The sequence below is a fragment of the Danio rerio genome, chromosome 2 (assembly GCF_052040795.2).
Source record: "Danio rerio strain M-AB ecotype USA chromosome 2, GRCz13ab, whole genome shotgun sequence".
NCBI lineage: Eukaryota > Metazoa > Chordata > Actinopteri > Cypriniformes > Danionidae > Danio > Danio rerio.
Genome location: NC_141022.1, coordinates 41,809,720 through 41,829,551, shown reverse-complemented (window position 1 = coordinate 41,829,551; position 19,832 = coordinate 41,809,720). Strand labels below are relative to the sequence as shown.

General features: G+C 37.9%; 1 long non-coding RNA gene across 1 annotated transcript; it reads left to right on the top strand.

Annotated features, from left to right (window-relative positions):
- Nucleotides 1-7,259: 7,259 nt before the first annotated feature.
- LOC147837188 (uncharacterized) lies at nt 7,260-12,859 on the top strand. Its single transcript, XR_015478761.1, has 3 exons — nt 7,260-8,826; nt 9,151-10,608; nt 10,919-12,859. It is a non-coding gene; the product is annotated as an uncharacterized LOC147837188 (long non-coding RNA).
- Nucleotides 12,860-19,832: the final 6,973 nt, after the last annotated feature.

Here is a 19,832-nt window from a genome sequence, read left to right as displayed (position 1 = left end):
ATTTCCCATGGATCTCAGTCTCTATCTCTCTTTTTTTGCAACGTTCCCTCCTCTTCTCATCTCCGTTCCTTTCCTCCTCTTCTACCAGATGGCTGACCCATCTGCTCCTTCTCTCTCGCTATCCCTGCCTTTACCTCCATCTCCATCTCTCCTGATACCCCTTGGCTTTTGGAGTGTAGGTCCAAACCACACAGTTCATACATTTCATAAATGTCAAAGTCACACCAAATTAACCCCAAGGTTATACATAGACACATGGCCTTGAGGATGGGGAGCAAAAAAAGGGATAGAAGGAGAGCGTAATCTATATTTTCAATCTTTTTAGCTTTATCTCAAGCGTCTCTCGTGCTGGGTAATGCTGCATATCTCAAGCGGCGTGTTCGGTTATAAGCTGATCTGATCAGAGTGAGGTTCTTCCATCTCTGCCAGAGTGTCTCTCGCTTCCACCATATGCAACTTTGGCCTTCATAATCTGTTTGTGCAAGCAGGATTTCAGAGTATCCAATTCAATTTTACCACACACAGAAAGCTTGTTCACATCAAAAATGTGCTATTATTATTTACAGGTATAGTTCACAATCAAAATATACAATTATTGAGATTATTTAATGTCTTTTAATTTGCCTATTAAAAGAATCAAAACAGGCTTATTGTGAAAACGTACCCCTGTATACATTTCTGGAGAGTGCGACTTATGTATTTAGAGCTACGTATGGCTGCATTTTGTCTTTAAAATGAATGCTACACAGTGGTATGACACTGCCAATGGCTTCTGTTTCTTTTCCCGCTACAAGCTAACCGCTTAACTCCATGTGGATGTCTGTACCACTGTTACCAGTTTGCTAAGTAGCTTGCCCTGTACGTCGGCAGACTTAAGACGCAGAAGCAGGTAAAACAAAGGCAAAAAATACAATAATCAAGTAAATAACAGGCTAAGAACATGGTAAGATCTGAAAATTAGGTAAAAAAAAAAAAATCAGGCGGCCCGTGAGGGATTTTTTTTGGATTGCTTTTGTAAACACTGTCGGTTGTGTTTAGGGAAGCGGGTGGTTGGTTCAACCAGTGCTTTTGAAAACACTATTGGTTGGGTTTAAGGAAGGGGTGGGTGGAAGTTTGGTTGGCCAGTCAATCAGTCAGTTGACAGCAGCCTCTGAAAAAGCATAAACAGCGGCCTCTGTTGGATTTTCGAAAACAAAAACTGCAACAAAACGAACATATTGGGATGTATGATCTCCAGATAGGGTTTTGTATCAATAATGAGCCCAAGTTAAAAAATGGCCACACTTTACAATAAGGTTAATCTTAGTTAATGCATGAACTAACATGAACAGTATATTTATAACCGTATTTAGTAATCTTTGTTAATGTTAATAAATGAAAATAAAATTTTCTTAGTTAGTTCATGTTAATTCACAGTGAATTAGCTAATGTTAACAAGTATAAATTTGAATTTTAATAAACACATTTACACAAAAACGATGCGTAAACACCCAAAAATGAAAGTCTTTGAAAAAGATGATGTCATGCATGTGAATGTCGTGTGTTTACTGGCCTGGTATATGTAATACAGCGTTTTCGACCTAAAATTTACATGAAACTAGTATGAATTGCAAAGGAAAACTTTTCCATTTTTTGGCTACATCATTGTAATGTAAGTGTATCGCAATGTGCACATCCGCTATAGTCAGGATGTGCAGTGCTCCAGTTATGATTATAGTCAACCAGGAGAAACCATTTAAAACATGTAAAGTGTGTAGTTAATGCCAAGCCTCATTTTGAAAATGTAGCCCTCATTTCTGGAGATTGCGAATTATGTAGCCAGAAGTACGTATAGCTGCATTTCAGAGTCAGTTCTTTTGAAAACACTATTGGTTGGGTTTTGGGAAGGAGGAGGTTGGTTCGGTTAGTCAGTCAGTTGACAGGGGCCTCTGGTGGATTTACGCAAGAACGCAAGAGAAATTTGAGATCTGAGAAAATGTACACAGCGGCCTCTTGTGGATTCGCGAAAACAAAAACTGCAATAAAATAAATACCTCCTGGGACGTATTTGGCACTCTCCAGAAATGTATACAGAGGTTCGTTTTCAGGATGAGCCTGTTTCAATCTAATAACTAAGCCATTAATAACTGAATGGGAGGATAACCAGCGAATAAAGACATACATTTCTGCATGTCCCTCACTATCATTTGACTTAGGTGACTTTGAATATAGTGCATGTAGTCAAATGGACCCCTTTTATAATGCTTTTCACTCCTTTTTAAAGCTTTGGGGGCCTCGGTGCCCATGAGAACTAATTGCATGGGGGAGAAGTAGACCTCCCGCATTCATCAGTTCTGTGTTTGATGGAAAAAGAAAGTCATACAGGTTTGGAATGACACAAGGTTAATTATTTTTAGGTGAACAAGTCCCATAATTATTTCCCGGAGGTCCACTTATCATTTAAGTGTAAAGTTTTTTGTGTGTGTGTGTGCTATAAAGAGCCATAATTTAGTCTTTCAGTGACATTTTCCACTCTGTACTTGCAAACGCCTGCTTTATGATGTTATAGTTTAAAAAGAAAATTCCTCTGAAATTATTAGTTGAATACTAGATGATGATTTTGGCTACTATTTAAATAGTCAGTTAAATAGACAACATCACAACCACAACATTCCATACAAAAAATACTGAATTATGTGGCAGCTTGGTTTTATTTGTATGCAGGATTTTAACTGGTATGTACAAAAAAACTTGATGGTCTCCTTTAGAAACTTATTGATGTGCATTTTTATTGATTTTGCCAGAAAAAAAAAATGCATTAAAGTTTCTCATGGTATTAACGTCTTCAACTGCTTTAAAAAGAGGAGTGTTTAGATTTTGTTGAGACAATACTTGTCGCATTAGGGGCCGATAGCCAGCCTAGTGAAATGGGTGGTTCTTTTTTTAGTAAAAAAATTAACCTTTTAACAGTTATTCTACTTGTTTTATATTTAATTATATTTGTATTTAATTTAAATGCAATTAAGTGGCATTTTTAGCACTTTCTTGCTGAATTAGCTTGTCAGATGATCACACTTTTTGATGTACTAAAAACATTTTCTAAAGATTTAGAATAAAGAAATATGAAGTGGCTACTTACAATATTTTTAGGCTACTTTATAATATATCACAAGGGAAAAAATAAAAGGGAAAAAAGGTTTAAATAAAAATATGTGGCCTATAGACAAATAACGAACTGGCCAGCTCATTCAACATTCCTCAGTCTCAGAATTTGACCATTTAAATGATAGAAAATAAACACAATATTATTATTATTATTATTATTATTATTATTATGTAAAGTTTTATGCAGTTTTTCTAGCTTTTCTTGTAAAAAAAAAGTAAATTTGAAAATCCATAGATTACAACAAAAGCCTAATAAGTATTAATATGGGCTGCTTTTGATGCTTTACAACTTTTTATTGGTCATTTTTCTTTCAAGAATAAGATTTAGAATAGTTTATATTACAATTTAGAGTTGACTTTACTTGCATCAGACTCCATTTGGTCTTAAAGCCTTTTCGATGGGTTATTTTGATAACTTATGATGGCATAACAGTCAAAATAGGACAAATGAGCTCATGTATGGGACAAATACGAGACCTTTGCCAGTGGGGGGTGGGTCTTTCGAACCACCCAAACCCCCCCTAGCTACGGGCCTGGAGTACTATTGAATAAACAAGCCATTAGCTGGGTTTCTATCTTAATGTGAAGCGAATCTTTTCAAAGTCTCAAACACGAAAAGAGCATTAAGTCTTTAAAGTGGACGAATGTAGTATAGTAGTAACCAACAGTAAACAGAGTGAGCATAATGGAAACAGATGATTAGTTATTTGGGTGCAATGTTCAATACGCTGAAGTTTATTCAGCAAATGCATTTCCATCTTCCCTTGAAGGGGTTTGAAATGAAAGGGTTTTATTTGTTTCATCACTCGTTTCTCATGCGATACTTCAAAATATGCGTCAACACAAAGGGATGGAAACCCAGCTAATGTTGCACAGCTTATTATGAGTGAGCAGAAACAAGTGAATGAAAAGGCTGTGGATGCCAACTGCAATTTCAGTTGCGATTTGTGTGTTTTGTGAAGTGTAAATACCTTGTTTTTGTGCACTTTTCACAGCACATCCTATAATAATTACGTGTTAGGTCAGTAGGTGGTGACAAGTAGATGGTTTCACACAAAGCTCAGTCTAATGCAATCTGTTTACATCTGTATTTGGATTCATCCACTTAGTCTGATTAAAATAAATGCATAGACTGCAGGACAAACAAAACAAAAAAAAAGTTTACAAAGAACATTTTTTAGAAAAAAAAAAACAGCATTGAGATCTGCTTTGAAAAAGTTGCCTCTTCAAACATATATCGCCATCAGCAGCCACAATTCTGCAAAACTGTGTTGAATATGCAATAGATAAGTGAGCACTGTTGAGGCCAGAAGTTCCCTATGGCCAGCCCCCATCTTTCCAATTGCTTAGTGCTGATGCATTCATCCATCTAATATCAGACAGCTCAGAGCAAGCAGTTTTTTTGCAGTTTAGTTTCAATAAATCAAATTCAATATCGGATGCTCCGAGTCCCAACAATTGAGACTGTGATAGTGTGACAGTGTGTTTCACAGCACACAAAGCTCTTTTATATTAAAGATCAAAGAAAAACGAATGATCGTTGTGATGTGAGCGCTTTAAAGGTCAGCATACTGGCGAAAGGCAAACCATGGAATTTCTGGCCACATAAATTCCAAGAAAACATACAGTGGTCAACATATATGAGTATGCACCTCATTAATCTGACATTTAGATGAATATTTTCTATATAGACTATTTTATTTTCTTTAAGCTTTACAATATTATATTTGTTCATGTACATTATTACTCACGCCAAATGTGGAGCTAATCTAACAAAATAACTTATGATAACAGTCCAAAATTAGTACACCCAAATTTATATGTTAGGGAAAAATATTAAACACATATATTTAAAGGTGTAAAACTCAAGAGAAATTAAAATCAACAAAAATTGTTTACATTTTGTAGGTTTTTTTTTTCGTTTTTTCATATCAATATATATATAGTTGAAGTCAGAATTATTAGCCCCCCTTTGATTTTTTTTTCTTTTCTTTTTTAACTATTTCCCAAATTATGTTTAACAGAGCAAAAAAAATTCACAGTATGTCTGATAATATTTTTCTTCTGGAAAAAAAGTCTTTTTTGTTTTTTTTGTTTTTGTTTTTTTGTTTTTCAGCTAGAATAAAGGCAGTTTTTAATTATTTAAAAACCATTTTAGGGACAATTATTAGCCCCTTTAAGCTATATTTTGTTTCGATTGTCTACAGAACAAATCATCGTTTTACAATAACTTGCCTAATTACCCTAAACTGCCTAGTTAACCTAATTAACCTAGTTAAGCCTTTAAATGTCACTTTAAGCTGTATAGAAGTGTCTTGAAAAATATCTAGTTAAATATTATTTTCTGTCATCATGACAAAGATAAAATAGATCAGTTATTAGAAATTAGTTATTAAAACTATTATGTTAAGAAATGTGCTGAAAAAGCTTCTCTTTGTTAAACAAAAATTGGGGAAAAAAATAGGAAATTGGGGGAAAAAGGGGGCTAATAATTGTGACTTCAATTGTATATCCGTTTTAAAAAATTCTGAAAAATCATTTGCTCTCCATTTTCACAAATCTATTTAGGTTTTATTCTTTTGTTGGGCACAAAAAAAGTATTTTGAAAAATGTTGGAAACTGTTAACCATTGACCTCTATAGTATTTGTTTTTCCTTCTGTGGAAGTCAATGGTTTGTAACATTCTTCAGAATCTTTTTTTTTTTTTTGTATTCAACAGAAAAAGGGATTCATAAAGGTTTGCACCACTGGATGTATATTTTGGTGTATATCATCCCTTCAAGTTTCCAAATGTTTTTAAACAGGTTTTGAGGGTCATTGTATTTGTAACTGGATACTTTTAAAAACACAAGTAGGAATAAGGCAGGTCAACTGAACAAATTACAGAAAATGTATCACTCACTTAACTTTATGTCAGAGTTTCCCAGTAGGGGTTCAGGTGCAGTTCAGGAACTCTTGTTTACAATCAATTTTATAATACATTTGCATGAGTGTTCATGTTTTGTCAGTTTAAACTCCTAATATTCACTCCCTTTCCTTCAGCTTAGTCCATTTATTCATCAGGGGTCACCACAGCAAAATGAACCACCAACTTATCAAGCATATGTTTTACGCAACAGATGCCCTTCCAGCCACAACCAATCACTGGGAAACATCCATACACAGTAGCATCACACACACTCATACCCTATGGCCAATTAAGCTAATTCAATTCACCTATAGCGCATGTCTTTGGGGGGAAACTGGAGCACACAGAAAAACACCAACTGACCCAGCCACGGCTCGACCCAGCGACCTTTTTGCTGTGATGCGACAGTGCTAATCACTGAGCCACCATGCTGCCAACTTCTGATATACAGACATAAAAAAGTGTATTATATCTGTGCAACAGCATCTATCAGACATTGCAACAACAAACACTAATGAAAATAAACCATATCTTTTTCACTTTGGCAGAAATAACTAAATTCCAGTCAACAATGAAGACATTTAAATGACTTCACAACTGTCTGACATAAAGAACCACTCCATAAATGATCCTGTGTATCTTGCAGATGTTTTGTTTAAACAGCAATGTTGTGGAAGTTAAAATAAGAACTTGAAGAAAATAAAGGGATAGTTCACCCCAAAATTCAAATCTTAATGTTTTATCACCCTCAACAAATTCCAAAGCTTTAAGCAAGAGTCTGTTTTCTGTTAAACACAAAAGAAGATATTTTGAAGAATGTTATCAACATTCACCCATACAAAAAAAAAACTATACTATAGAAGCTAAACCCAAACTATAGAAGTCAGTGGTTACAGGTTTCCAAGATTTTTCAAAACAACTTCTTTTGTATTCAACAGAAAAAAAGGAACTCAATCAGGTGTGTGACAAGTGAGAGGCGGGTAAATGATGGCGGAACTTCAGTTTAAAAAGCATAGTTTTATTTTCAGATTTTAAAAAAAACTTATAAACATATTCATAAATACCAACAAAAGGTCACCTAAAGTAGACCAGGCATCAAAAAGACTCAGCTCATGACAAACATGCGTCAAAAGTCATATGTCGGAACAATTAGCCACTTCCAGGTCAATTTAGCCCATTTACACCAACAGTGATAATGGAACTCGATGGAGAGTGACAACATCTATACCCTGGAGGCTCAATTTCCCAGTCATTCGGCAGCTCTTTCCATGGATTCGGAGACACCTGCGCACTGCCTTGCAGCCTCTCCACTATCTGCCTCTGCTGATGAGCGCCGCTCCAGCTGTCTCCAGCATATTGGGGGTGGAGGAGGATGAGGAGCATGATGAAGCACGGGACGTCTGCCCCTTCATCTCATTTCCCACGCTGACGCATCAGTTAGGCATCCGGAGGCATTCAGCTTGAGGCTTGGTATCCAGCCCAGGCCTTATGGTGTTCCTGCGAGCTCCCAGCGCAGCACAGATTTGCCAATTAATGAGATGAAAGCCAAATCTACACGGGCACGATCACAGCAAAGAATTACCGAAGTCAGGTGATGCAAACAAACAAACCGTCGAGATCATAGATGAAGCAGACGTCGATGCGCGGCGGGTCGTGTTCGGCGGAGAGTGATTGTGCACGTCTTAAGCAGACACTAGGACTTAGTAAAACTAATTAAAGCTGCAAATAGGAATGAAGACAGAAGCGGCAAGGGTGAGGAGAAGTGGTAAACAGCAGATTAGGAGTCATTTTGTCTTTATTAAACCTTGTCTCTCAGAAAAGGGCATTTTAGGCAGCACATACACACTGTGATAATGCGCACGCTGGTGTAACAACACAATTAATTACGGCACAGATGCACTACCAGACACTTAATATCTACTAATAAGGTAAATAAATCTGAGAGCTGAAGGAAGAATCCCTGTACGGTGTTTTTTTTTTTTTTTTTTGCAAATGCTCATGGGGTGCAACAGTCTGGATCTTTTTTCTAAGCTTTCAGGTGCACACATCCAGGATGCTACAAATAATAATAAACCTGTCCTTGATTTAGTGGATCAGATAAGCCAGCATTGGCTGAAATAAATCCTCTCAAGGTAAGGCTGGATCAGCTACTTGATTGGGGGATTCTGATTTAAGTACTCGAATGGGGGAACGACAAAGACATCATGATTTTTTGTGTTTTTTCTTTAAGATGAGGACAAAAAAAGTCTTGCTGACTTGCTGAAAACAAATCGAGTGCTTCAGTCATAACGTCAAAACATGAAAGATTTGCAACCCAGTCTCATTCTGAAAACGTACTGCTATATACATTTCTGGAGAGCGGCAAATATGTCCTAAGATAAAAGTGTTTTTGCAGTTCTTGTTTTTGCAAATCCACAAGAGGCCACTGTGTAGGCTTTTTGAGCTCTCAAAATTCCCTCACTAGCAGGCCTGGATTAAGAATTCAGAGGTCCCAGGGCACAATGTCTTGTAGCCCTCCAACCTGGCCGAACCCCTATAGTTGAATTAAAATCTAAGATTAATATCATATTTTTTAATAAAATTAATCTGTAATGTATTGCCCACATTTTTTAAATATATGATATACAGTACGTATATTTCTAGTTTGCAAAGATTTCACTTATTTTTAAAGCACACTTTGAAAAAATAGACTAATACGACTAGTGAAAATGAATGGATTTTAGTATACTTGTTCAGGTTTACTGAAGCAGTACTAAAAATTATATTTTAGGGCAGTGGTTCTCAAACTGTGGTACGTGTACCACAAGTGGTACGCAGGCTTTCTTTAGTGGTACGCGGAGGAATGAAATGTCATGCACATGCTACACACATTTAAAAATTTATCAAAAATGATGGATATAATATGCCACATATGACATATAGCCTATATTTCTGAGGTACTCTGCCATGTTTTTTTTTTAACTGTGCAGAGTTGTAGCTGCTTTATTGGGCCTACTACGCTACTGTGTTTCAATACTGCTTATTTTGGTGGTACTTGGAGAGACTATTTTTTTCTGAGGTGGTACTTGATGAAAAAAGTTTGAGAACCACTGTTTTAGGGTATTTTAATGTATAACTTCTATAAACTTATAATGCATATGAATTGGATATAATACCTCTTCAATCCAGTTTCAGTTTTATGAATCTTAGTTTTCCATAATACACACACTTATTAATGATTCCTACTTGTCTTTCTTGTGATGAAGAGTAGGCAAAATCTGATATGTAGTGGGGGGGGAGAAGAATGAGTTCATCCGATGCTGGATTCAAACCAGGTTCATGATCAATCATGTCAAGACAAGTTGCCATGCGTTTTTTGAGCTACACCACTCACGCTGCTATTTGCCGCTCTCTTTAGTTATGTTGTCTCTGTCAATCAACCGGTGCTGGGCGGGAATCACTTAACTAGCTCATTCCATGGGCCTGTGCCCATCATGCCCATTGGTTAATCCGGCCCTGCTCACTAGTGCCATTCATGCCTGCTGTTCTCGCATGAATCCAAGGCTGCTGTCAACTGACTTGCTGAATGACTGACTAATTGACCGATCGACTGTCTCAACCTCCTCCTCCCCTAAACCTCACCAATAGAGTTTTCAAAAGCACCGATTGACCCGCCTGTCCACTTCCCTAAACCCAACTGACAGTTTTGAAAAGAAATCCAAGAAAATCTCTCGTCTGATTTTTACCACATTATCATCCTGTTATTTACTTGTTTGTTTATTGGCTTCTGTTTGCACTTTCTGGAATCGTTCTTCACCCGACTCGAACCCCGTCATCGTGGTCAACTCTCTGCATCTCAAGTCCACCAACGTACATGGCGAGCTACTGGACAAACTGGCAACAACAGGAAAGCCATCCATACCGAGGTAAGCGGTCAGATGGTAAGCACGAAAAGAATGTCGTCATACCGCCCTGTAGCATTCATTTTAAAGATGAAATGTAGCCGTACATACTTCTGGCTACATATTCGTGATCTCCAGAAATATATACAGGGCTACGTTTTCAGAATGAGCCTATGTTGCCTAAGCCTAAGTTTTTGTGTGTGTGCAATTATCAACTTATGTTTTGCACACATATGCTTGTCATAAGTGGTCTGCCATATGTTGTCCCAGAAGTAATTGGGATAAACAATATTGTCATTTTCAAAGGATAGTTCGTTCGAAATGAAGATTCTGTCATTAATTACTCGCTCTTATGTTGTTCCAAACCTAAAAGACTTTCATTTAGTCTCAGAGCACAATTTAGGACTTTTAAATAAAAACTGAGAGACTTCTGTGCCTCCACTTTCACTTTAAAGGCCCAGAAAAACAGTGGAAACATCATGAAATAACCCAGTGGTTAAACTTTAATTTGTGTGTTATGGGATTGATTATTCTGCACAGAAAAAAATGACTGTATTCAAGAATTTCTTCATTTCATCTTTAATCTCCAAAGCGTGTTCAAGAGCTTCTTCCATACAGGAGAGCTGTACAAATATCCCTTTAATAAAATTTTATCTCACTAATTATAATAATATTGTAATCATTTAGTCTGTGTTAACGCATAGTCTGTTTTAACAATTACTATACAGATAACATATAACAATCAATTTGTATGCATACACTAACAAAAATTGTTGCTGCCTTAAATTGCTACAAGTGTCATAACCTGGCTTTAGATTAAGATAAAATAAAGGAAACAATGATCATTTAAACGGAAGATACAAAATATAATAATGGGACGAAGAAAAGGAGAAAGGTGGATGTTTTTATTCCAAGGAGAGACTCCATGACCAGGTGTCCTCCATCCAAATTCTGTAGCCGTGCCCCACTGAAACACAACATGCAGGTAGGCCTACACACTATGCAAGCCATCATAAAAGTCACTTGTAACTTGCATAGCATTAAACTGGCTTAAAACAGCAAGTTAAATCTTGTATTAGCCATGACAACCTTTGTTTTTTGGCTGCAGTCAACTGATTGACTAACTGACTAACCAATCGACTAACACACCGTCCTCCTTTCCTAAACCCTACCAATAGTTTTTAAAAGCACCATGTGACCCACCTACCCACTGCCATGAACCCCACCGACTGTTTTTAAAAGCAACCCAGAAAAAGAAAAGCCCTCACTTGATTTTTACCATGTTTTCAGATTTTCCACACTCTCACTCTGTTATTTATTTGTCTATTTTATTTTTTGGCTTCTGTTTCTGCTTTCTGGATCTGTTCTTCGCCGGAATCAAACCCTGTTGTCGTGGACTCTTCTCTTTGTTTCAAGTCTGCCAACATACATGGCGAGCTACTGGACAAATTGGTAACAGTGGGAAAGCCGTCCATACGGAGGTAAGCAGTCAACTGGTAAGCATGAAAAGGAACAACATCATACCGCCTTGTAGCGTTCGTTTTATTCCAGCCATCTGTACATTTGGTTACATAATTCACAATCTCCAGAAATTTTTATAAGGAGATGTATTTTGTTGCTTTAACCTAATATAAGTTGAAATGACTTGCAAAATTAATTTGATTGAATGTGAACTTAAAAGATTTAAGGCAGCAAATACATCTGCAAGCAACGCTATCTCACGCCAATACATAACTTTAGGATTTAGTGGCTAATTCGTATGAATTTGTATGATCTCATTCATACAATTAAGTACAATTTGCATATCCTCCAGTGATGGTTGGGATTAAGGGTGGAGTTTGCCATGCCTCCTTTTAAAAATGATACATTTTTGTATGACTGAACTCTTGTGAATCCATTCGATTAGCCACTAAACTGACTAGGGTAAAATAGTTGTTTCATCATGAGATCAGGCTGGTATGACAACATGATCATTGAGCTTTTAACTGAATTAAAAGAAATCTAGAGATTTTGTCATTCATAGTATTTTAAAACAGTGTGTGTGACATCTAATTTCTACAACTTTTAATGGCTTTAATAATATTTTGACACACATTGTAGTCTAATATCACACACGCAAGATTGAGTGCCCCTGCATTCAAATGTGCTATTGGTATTAAAAATTACTTTGACACTTTCAGTGCGACTAATGTTAACAGAACATGTTTTTGAGAGGAAGTGAAAATTGTGGGTAATGTGATATCTGTGACATTGATATTTTTTTCTTCACAATTTGTGTGCTCATTTTGGTGGAAAATCTGAGGAGGGGGTTTAAACAGTAAAAATGATCTATGATAATTGAGCTGCAGGTAACTTAAACATGATCATATTAGCTTAAAATTACAATAAGAAAAGAACATGCGAGGGACAGGTGACATGCAGAACCAAAAGATAGAAAACACTTGCCTTTTTTTTTTTACTTTTTTTTTCCTTGCTGCAGTGGAATACATTTTGAGCATGGCTTAAATGTCCAGATATTTTTTGGGGACACTGCATAATAGTTATTGCCAAAGGCATTTTCTCTAAAGAGGCTAGAGAGACAAGAACAAATCTGGATGAGAACATAATGGACTCTGCAGAAATAAAACAAAATGCATATTAAAAAACATGAGTTGAACTGGTGCATACAGCAACTGTCCAGCCATCTCTGCAACACTGACACGACTTTCACATTGACATAGCCTGTCTTAAATGACAACATACAGGTTAAAAGTTAAGTGAGAACGAGAAAGTGTCTCACTTGCGCTTTGATTGGCCTTTTACCCTGTCATTGTGATAATGTGTGTCTGTGTTCTCTTCATCACTGATTGGCTTATTATTCTGTCACTGCAGAAAAGGCCACATTCATGTTGACAATCAATCTAAATTCAGCCAGAAAAGGCCCTTTAAAAAAAAAAAAAAAGGTACAACAGCTGTCACTATGCTATACATTAACCCTTGTATTTACCCCAAGTAGTGCGTTTTTGAGTAACACTTTACAATAACAGTACATAATTAATAATGTGTTAATATCTAAACTAAACATTACTAGATTATGAACTAATGATGAGTTAATGTATGCGCTAATCTTGAACTAACTTTAACTGAACCAGGCTCTTTCTGAAAATGTAGTCCCGTGGATGTTTCTGGAGACCGCGAATTAGGTAGCTGGAGGTACATATGGCAAACGCTAAGAAGCGGTATGACGCTGTTCCTTTTCGCCCTTACCAGCTGACCACTTACCTCCATGTGGAGGGCTTTCCGGCCGCAATCAGTTTGTCCAGTTAGCTTGTCGTGTATGTCGGCATACTTGAGATGCAGAGAGGAGCTGACCACGACGACGACGACCACATTCGAGTCTGGGGAAGAGCGGTTCCAGAAATCAGGTAAGACAAAAACAGAATCCAAAAAAATAAAGTAAACAAGTTCATAAAAGGGTGAGAATGTGGTGAAATCTGAAAACGTGGTAAAAATCAGATGAGGGCTTTTCTTTTTCTGGACGGATTTTGTAAATTGTTGGTGTGGTTTAGGGAAGTAAGTGGAGGGGCAGGTCAATCTGTAAAATTGGTTAGGTTCAGGGAAGGAGGAGGGTGGGTTAGCCGATTGGCCTGTCACCCCAGTCAATCATTCAGCCAGTCAGACAGACGATTGTTCGACAGCGGCCGCTGGTGGGTTTACGCGAGAACAGCGCGTGCACTCGCGAGAGACATTTGAGATGTGAAAAAGCGAACACATCGGCCTCTCGTGGATTCGCGAAAACAAAAACTTTAAAAATATGTACCTCCCTGGACGTATTTCACAGTCTCCAGAAAAGTCCATGGGACTACGTTTTCAGAATGAGCCTGGGTTGCTTTAACATCAACATGAGTCACATGAGTTCATTTGTGAAAGCTACCTAAATTACTTGTGAGTACATGATTGTTTGTTAAATAATGTATTCATTTTTACATTAGTTCATGATTAATTTAACCATCATGAATTGATGACATGTTAATGTATAACTATATCATGACTTTACTTGGAGGGGTACATCATCATTACGCCATTATTAACTACGCATAAACTCCTTATGTATGTCCGTCCAGTATGTTTACACTGAATAATAATAGAAAAGGGTTGTCAACATCAACAGATTAAACACAAGAGTTCATGAGTAGTTAAGAATGAGTTAATGATGAAGTGCCCCTCCAAGTAAAGTCATGACATAATTACACACATACATATATAATATATATATGTGTGTGTGTGTGTGTGTGTGTGTGTGTGTGTGTGTGTGTGTGTGTGTGTGTGTGTGTGTGTGGTAAATGTAACAATCCAAGGTTTTTCCAGTGAGTATTTCACTAAGTGGCCTATAAATGGTTAGAGTGTGTTTATTAGTTTCTAAGTGGTATATATTAGCACCAAGGACAGCTGTGGTAGCATTTGTCTGAGAAATTAAACTTTGTAAGAAAATGGACTAATTAGGTACGGAGCTCACTCATTTATATTAAACAGTTTAAAAAAGGTGATTTGTGAGTGTTTTAATGTTTGCAATTAGCATGAAACCTGCAAGATTTTCCAGGCACTTGTTGACTAGCTGTCAAAAATTAAGGCAAACTGCACTAAAAGATCCTAAATAAAAATACAATTCAAGATACCTGCAAAATGTGAAATAAAAAGGCAACTTTACTGCACACAGCCGTATCACCCTGTAGTCCAAGACCTGAGAATAGTAAATACCTTGATGGAGAAACACAAGGGAAAACTGTTGAATGTTGGCCCTGCTCATCCAGAGGTCTGTGTGAGTCCTAATGCTCCAGTATAGCCATGGGGACACTATACTGTCAGTGAGCACCGTCTTTGGGATGCGCTGTTAAACCTAGTTCCTCTGTGGTCATTAAACATCCCATGGCATTTCTCATAAAGTGTAGGGGTGTAATCCTGGCCTACCCACTGAATTGGCACTATCACTGTCTCTCCACTCTACCTACAGTTGGTGTGTGGTGAAGCACTGTCGCTTCTGGTATCAATCTTCTATTGGTCACATACTCTCATGTAATGTAAAACTGAGTTTTAGAGTTCATTAAACTGGTGAAATGTGCTTTGCACAAGCTTGCATTCTTGGTCCTTGACATTGGTAAGAATGGCAGTCTGTGAAGCGGAAAGCATGATGTAACTGCACCTGAACATGTACATTCTTAAAAATATATATTTCAAAGTTTCAGTGCACAACAAACCCTGGCAGCATCCGAAAGCTTTAAAATGCAGCCTTAGGAGGTAGCATTCCAAGGCAGGAAGGGATCAAGGCACGTCCAGATGGAAATTCTGCTTCACTTTCTGTCTCTGGAGGTACTTTATATGATTGAATTTCGAAAGAAGCACAGATGTGTCCTTTGCTGCCTTCGATATCCCACAATCCTGTGCATTCCATTTCTGACAGTTGAGCTAAAAAATAAACATGGAATCTTGAAGCACTGCTTTGGTGTCAATTTGTGTGTAAATGTATGTTTTTGACCAGCATTTTCCAATTTTGATGCTATTTCTAGCAAGACGTTAGTATTTTATTAAGTAAATGTTCCATTTCTTATCACAAATGCAATCATAAAGTCAACACAAAACAAATGTACCCATTTGCAGCTCCTTTGTGGGACTTGTTAAACCTTTGTGCCACCAGCCTTGCTTTTCTCTCATGGCCCCACCAACACTCATTACAGTTGCAAAGTTGACCAATCCATGTCATCGCAACATTAGTGACAGTTTTTGAGAGTTATGAGTCAGGGTATGGCGAAGGGTATGTGATCCTGTTCCATGCACGTACACTTGACCCTTAAGTATAATATGGTCTCAAGCTTTCAGATACTGCCTTCATATAGCTTCTGTTTAAGGTATTTTGTACAGTATACGGTTTGTTAAAAGTGTAACAGTTTTACTCAAGAAAAAAGTAGGTTCTAGTATTAATGTGCGTAGTATGAATGTAATCAACGTAATCAAAGATGATACATTTGCAATGTTGACATCAACACATTCACAAATCCCCTCCAGTGGCTTCATATAATTATTAAAGTATCCATCACACGCACAAATAAAACTCTTGCTGGAATTAGTAGATCATCCAGGTAGTTTTTTGACGAATCGTTTATGGATTCTTATAATTCAGACATTCACGCGTGAAAATTAAGGGTTCCATCATGGTATATTTGCAATTGATATCATAGAAGAACTATTGAAGGTTCTATAAAAAGAATTTCAGGTGGCACGGTGGCTCAGTGGTTAGCTCTGTTGCCTAACAGCAAGAAAGTTGCTAGTTTGAGTCCTGGCTGCACCAGTTGGCATTTTGGGGTTTGCATGTTCTCCCCATGTTTGTATGGGTTCATAGGTGCAGGTGCAGGGTATAGGTGCATTGAATTAACTAAACTGAACTGACCATAGTGTATGAGAGTGTTTGTGTGAATGTGAGAGTGTTTTATAGTACTGGGTTGTGGTTGGAAGGGCATTCGCTGCGTAAAACATATGCCAGAATATTTGCCGGTTCATTTCGCTGTGGCCACCCCTGATATATAAGGTACTAAGCCGAAGGAAAACAAATTAATGAATGAAAAAGATTATCAGTAAACTATTATAGAAATATAGTACATTATATTATTATATAACTATTATAGAAATATTAATAAAATAAATAAAATTTAAATAAAATATATATATATATTTTTTTATCTTAATAATAAAAAAAACTTTTTACACTATAGAGAAACTTCTGTGAAACTGAACATTTCAACGCATGTCCTCATAAAAACACTGATGCCTTTAAAGAAGCCTTATTTTTAGGAGTACTTTTTAAAGTGAAGTTTATTTAAAAACAAATTTCGAGATGATCACATGCTTATGGTTGTTCACAGCTGCTCCAACTTTAGCTAATGACTAATTATCCTATTAGACGATCCTTAACTCACTTTAAATAACCAGATCTTTCTCATCTCATCACTTTGTCTTGATGAAACCCCCCCCACACAACCCTACTTTCCCTCCTTTCAAACGGGTGACATTGTGGCCAGTGATTAGCGCTGTTGCCTCACAGCAAGAATGCCACTGGTTTAATTTCCTTCCAAACCAGGCAACATTTCTGTGTAGAGTTCTGCTCGTTCTCCCTGTGCTCGCGTGGGTTTTTCCCGGGTCCTCCGGTTTCCTCCCACAATTCTAAAACAAGCACCCGAAACAATTAATCCAAATGATTTTAGCCAAGCTCTGAGTACACCTTCTCAGCAACCATCTCTGACACACTACAATAAGCAGGAGGGGGAGTCATCGAGATTTACCTGAGCTCAAACTCCCCTCTCGCCCTGCAACGGGAGGGAGCCCAGGGCTCGAGGATCTAATAAGCTCAGGGCTTTCTCCCTGGACAGCACGCCAAACAACCTTTATTATCAATCATCAGCTAAGTATGAACTCTTGAAATTAAATATTATTATTCACATACTACAGCAGAGAAGTATGCAACTTCAGATGCAGCCTTTGAGTTACATTATCTGTTATATCAGGTGAGAAGGAAAAATCATTCATCTGATCAACATTAAACAGCACAAAGAGCTGTTTTGTACAGCTGAAAATCAATGGAAGTGTATAAGAATGAAAGCATCTCAAACATTTTGTTACAATCCCATTGACTGCACTTGCCAGAAAAATAGAGTAGATAACATTTATTTTAACACTATTTTAAATGTGCAATTTTTTAAATGTATCCTTCTGACCTATGTATAAGCCTCTATCAGTCATCATAGTCACATCTGAGCTACCCTTAAAGGAGCAGCAAAAATCTAAATGCAAAGATACTTCTGAAGTCAAAAGTGAAAACTCTGCTTCACAAAGTGAAGAACATGATGAATAGATTAGTCAATCACTTTTCAGCTACAAGAATAAATGACACCACGCTGAAATCGTATATGTAGGGTGAAAAATACCATTGCTAAATTGCATAGATGTAGGTCAAAATCCTTTAAGTGGCTCTATTAAGAATTTTAAATCGCTTTCAAGGTGACTGAAATGTGCAGAACCGACCCTAAAACAGCATCGCCATGGCAACTGAATTCTTTCCAACACAATGCAAAAGGGGAAAGCAAAGGCCAAAGTTCATCGTAAAGTACCAAGTGTCTGACTCAAAACATCACATCAAGGTCAAACGCCAACTCTTAGTAAAGCACTAGACACCCTATAGGTCACAGAATCAAAGTGTATCTTTAGCTAAGAGCGCGTGTAGGTGTGTGTATATAAGCAAATTTGCGGACCGAGGCATCACTGTGTGCCCTTGAACAGACAAACAGTTCATGAGCAGACTGCAGAAAAAGGCCTTGGAGAGGCACTAGGGAAAGAACACCAGTGAACTGAATCATCGCCATCACCATAATGAGAGGAGATCTGTCCTCACTGAGAACCAGAGAGATTGTAAAATGAAAAAAAAAATGGGGTGGGTAGAAAAGCGAGAGCACGATAAAGCAGCGATTCTAGGGAGAATAACCAAAAGGAGTCAAATACAGACAAACACCGGGGTAGATAGACAGGAAGAGAAGCAGAAGATAAGCACGGCATATGTAGTTATTCAGGAATACAGCTTCAGTGCTGACAAGCCGACATTATAGGCTAGATAGCAACTGGTGGGGTTTTAGCACAGCTGGATATTTGAGCCTGCTCTCGAAAGAAAGGCAAACCGAAAACAAGAGCAGTCAGGTAAACAGAATGTGCAAAGGACAGTGACATGGGCTTTCAAGGTAAAGGACGAGCCAAAAATACGCCTGAAATTTGCATAACGCATTCCCGTACCTCAGTCCATTGTGTCTCATACAAAGTCGGTTCATTTCCATAACATGATCTATTCATTTCCACCTCAGCCGACGCCGAATAAGAACGATAGGAATCTAATCTCGTCACCCGCGAACCGTCGACCTTGTCACTCTTTCCCAATCCTCCACCCATCCGACTACAACTTTCGCACAATCCACTACTAGATCCGTCAATTACACCCAATACTGTCTGGTGGCTGTCAATCACAGTCTTGACGTCCTGCCCACTAGATCATCCATCAGTGGTTGGCAGGTCGAACGCATCCCTTCTCATTACCCTCATGTCGCCGGCCAGGAGAATTACAAGTGCGCTGACGGTGAAGAGGCCTGCAGCCGAGGGGAATGGCTTGAGTAACGAGCTGGAGGGCCTTAATTAAAGCTAGTCCTCCAGTGCCAGGAGGAGGGCTGAGGCATTGATTAGCCTGAACAGGAGCGCAGGGGGAGATGGCCAATGAGACGGGGCGCTCAGGGGAGATTAAGTAGGAAACTACAGGAAAGGAGAGGACTTCACGCCTCAGAGACTCGGGCCGTAGGTGAGCAGGAGAGGCTGCTTCTGCATATCTAACATCCCTGTCACAGCAGCCACAAAGATGTTAAACTATCCCAACTAACACGAGTAAAAAGCACTCTGTGCAAATACGCAGATGGGAATGATTGGCCAAGCGAATGGTGCTGCTGATGTAATGGATGCAGCTACATGTGGAACTTTGGCTGTGACAAACTGCAGTACTTAAAGTTGCAATGTAATGGATTATGTATTATGACGTGCAGCCAAGTGGAACGGATTATTTAAAAATGAAAAAAGCAGAGCAGGGACTTGGTGCTACCTACCGATCAGAGACATGCAGAGACTTTCTATGCGACTGAAGATCTGTCACAATATCACATATGTATACCTGTGTGGGTACATCTCTTCAAAGAAATTGAGACCAATGTTGAGTTTCTATTCATGTACTGGATTTACTAGGTATGACAATAGTATTGATAACATTTTAAATGTTAGGACAGTTGGTCCAATTTTGTTTCCACTGGTCTATTTAAAGTTAAGTGAGCATTGTCAAGCGTTTTACC